This window comes from Paramisgurnus dabryanus, chromosome 1 (assembly GCF_030506205.2).
Source record: "Paramisgurnus dabryanus chromosome 1, PD_genome_1.1, whole genome shotgun sequence".
In the NCBI taxonomy this organism is placed as follows: domain Eukaryota; kingdom Metazoa; phylum Chordata; class Actinopteri; order Cypriniformes; family Cobitidae; genus Paramisgurnus; species Paramisgurnus dabryanus.
In genome coordinates, this window is record NC_133337.1 from 3,956,047 (window position 1) to 3,959,709 (window position 3,663).

Genomic DNA, 3,663 nt, shown 5'->3' on the forward strand with positions numbered 1-3,663 from the left:
TGTCTCTACGATGTTCTGATGCCGAGATATAACTGTTTGTATTTTATGTTGCTAGGGTGCTCAAAAGTGGTTGCTAGGGGCGTGGCTTAGTAAGTCTGTAAGGATCCTGAGAGACTGATTGGATGCCTGAGTAAAATGAGCCCACCCCCATGTCTCTATGACACTGTGGTGCAAAGATATCCATCCGGGCATTTTACAATGGCAGTCTATGGTATAGGTTGCTAGGGTGCCCAAAATGGTTGCTATGGTAACCTTACACCCCATTGTGGGGGACGTCCTGACAGAGTCTAGCACCCTCTTCAAATTTAGCAACCCACATGTTTCTATGAAATCCTGGCTCGGACCTATGACCCGTCAAAATTTTTGCAATGGTAAGTCTATGGGATTTTGCCCCATTGACTTTTCATTGGGGCATTTTTGGGCACCTCTTACACCCCAGGGGTACAACTTACACCCCATTGTGATCCATGTTCTTACAGAGCCTACCACCCTCTTCAAATGTTGTAACCCACATGTTTCTACAAAATCCTCGAGCGGAGCTATGACTCGTCAAAGTTGGGCGCAATGTTAAGTCAATGGGATTTTTTGGGTGGTTTTTCGCCCCCCTTTCGGAAATCCTGCACCCGATCGCTTATAAAAGTCATAGCACACCTCTCCTCAATAAGCCGGTCGATTTGAGCCCTAATTTATGGGTCTACGACAAAGCGTGCGGGACGAGTTACGCGCCGAAAAAGTGTCCAGAAAAAGAATAATAATAATAATAACTAGATAGGTACATTTCCTGAAGAAAATGTGAGTGGTGCTTGCCGTGGCAAAATTCTCGGGACAATATATGATTATACTCCAACCCAAAAGTAAAACGGTCCAACCCCCGTGTCTCTATGATGTTCTGATGCGGAGATATAAGGCTTTGTTTACACTGTTGCTAGGGTACTGTATTTGGTTGCTAGGGAAAAAATTGGCATCCACTAGTAATTACATGCCGAGTCACAGGTAAAATGGTCCAACCCCCGTGTCTGTACGATGTTCTGATGCGGAGATATAAGGCTTTGTTTACTCTGTTGCTAGGGTACTGTATTTGGTTGCTAGGGAAAAAATTGGGATCCCATAATGATTACACTCTGAGTCACGAGTCAAACGGTCCAACCCCCGTGTCTCTACGATGTTCTGATGCGGAGATATAAGGCTTTGTTTACTCTGTTGCTAGGGTACTCTATTTGGTTGCTAGGGGAAAAAATGGCATCCCATAATGATTACACTCTGAGTCACGAGTCAAACGGTCCAACCCCCGTGTCTCTATGATGTTCTGATGCGGAGATATAAGGCTTTGTTTACTCTGTTGCTAGGGTACTGTATTTGGTTGCTAGGGAAAAAATTGGCATCCCATAATGATTACACTCTGAGTCACTAGTCAAACGGTCCAACCCCCGTGTCTCTACGATGTTCTGATGCAGAGATATAAAGCTTTGTTTACTCTGTTGCTAGGGTACTGTATTTGGTTGCTAGGGAAAAAATTGGCATCCCATAATGATTACACTCTGAGTCACTAGTCAAACGGTCCAACCCCCGTGTCTCTACGATGTTCTGGTGCGGAGATATAAGGCTTTGTTTACTCTGTTGCTAGGGTACTGTATTTGGTTGCTAGGGAAAAAATTGGCATCCCATAATGATTACACTCTGAGTCACTAGTCAAACGGTCCAACCCCCGTGTCTCTACGATGTTCTGGTGCGGAGATATAAGGCTTTGTTTACTCTGTTGCTAGGGTACTGTATTTGGTTGCTAGGGAAAAAATTGGCATCCCATAATGATTACACTCTGAGTCACTAGTCAAACGGTCCAACCCCCGTGTCTCTACGATGTTCTGGTGCGGAGATATAAGGCTTTGTTTACTCTGTTGCTAGGGTACTGTATTTGGTTGCTAGGGAAAAAATTGGCATCCCATAATGATTACACTCCGAGTCACGAGTCAAACGGTCCAACCCCCGTGTCTCTACGATGTTCTGATGCGGAGATATAAGGCTTTGTTTACTCTGTTGCTAGGGTACTGTATTTGGTTGCTAGGGAAAAAATTGGCATCCCATAATGATTACACTCTGAGTCACTAGTCAAACGGTCCAACCCCCGTGTCTCTACGATGTTCTGGTGCGGAGATATAAGGCTTTGTTTACTCTGTTGCTAGGGTACTGTATTTGGTTGCTAGGGAAAAAATGGCATCCCATAATGATTACACTCCGAGTCACAAGTCAAAAGGTCCAACCCCCGTGTCTCTACGATGTTCTGGTGCGGAGATATAAGGCTTTGTTTACTCTGTTGCTAGGGTACTGTATTTGGTTGCTAGGGAAAAAATTGGCATCCCATAATGATTACACTCTGAGTCACTAGTCAAACGGTCCAACCCCCGTGTCTCTACGATGTTCTGGTGCTGAGATATAAGGCTTTGTTTACTCTGTTGCTAGGGTACTGTATTTGGTTGCTAGGGAAAAAATTGGCATCCCATAATGATTACACTCCGAGTCACGAGTCAAACGATCCAACCCCCGTGTCTCTACGATGTTCTGATGCGGAGATATAAGGCTTTGTTTACTCTGTTGCTAGGGTACTGTATTTGGTTGCTAGGGAAAAAATTGGCATCCCATAATGATTACACTCTGAGTCACTAGTCAAACGGTCCAACCCCCGTGTCTCTACGATGTTCTGGTGCTGAGATATAAGGCTTTGTTTACTCTGTTGCTAGGGTACTGTATTTGGTTGCTAGGGAAAAAATTGGCATCCCATAATGATTACACTCCGAGTCACGAGTCAAACGGTCCAACCCCCGTGTCTCTACGATGTTCTGATGCGGAGATATAAGGCTTTGTTTACTCTGTTGCTAGGGTACTGTATTTGGTTGCTAGGGAAAAACTTGGCATCCCATAATGATTACACTCTGAGTCACTAGTCAAACGGTCCAACCCCCGTGTCTCTACGATGTTCTGGTGCGGAGATATAAGGCTTTGTTTACTCTGTTGCTAGGGTACTGTATTTGGTTGCTAGGGAAAAAAATGGCATCCCATAATGATTACACTCCGAGTCACAAGTCAAAAGGTCCAACCCCCGTGTCTCTACGATGTTCTGGTGCGGAGATATAAGGCTTTGTTTACTCTGTTGCTAGGGTACTGTATTTGGTTGCTAGGGAAAAAATTGGCATCCCATAATGATTACACTCTGAGTCATGAGTAAAACGGTCCAACCCCCGTGTCTCTACGATGTTCTGGTGCGGAGATATAGGGCATTGTTTACTCTGTTGCTAGGGTACTGTATTTGGTTGCTAGGGAAAAAATTGGCATCCCATAATGATTACACTCTGAGTCATGAGTAAAACGGTCCAACCCCCGTGTCTCTACGACATTGTAAAGCAAAGATATCCCATCTGGAACTTTTTTATTCCCTTATATGGGCATGTTTCCTGCCCCATTATAAGTCAATGGGCATTTTCGGGTGCCTCTTACACCCCAGGGGTACAGCTTACACCCCTATGTGATGTATGTTCTTACAGAGTCTATCACCCTCTTCAAATGTTGTAACCTACATGTTTCTACAAAATCCTCTAGCGGAGCTATGACCCGTCAAAGTTCGGCCCAATGTTAAGTCAATGGGATTTTTCGGGTGGTTTTTCGCCCCCC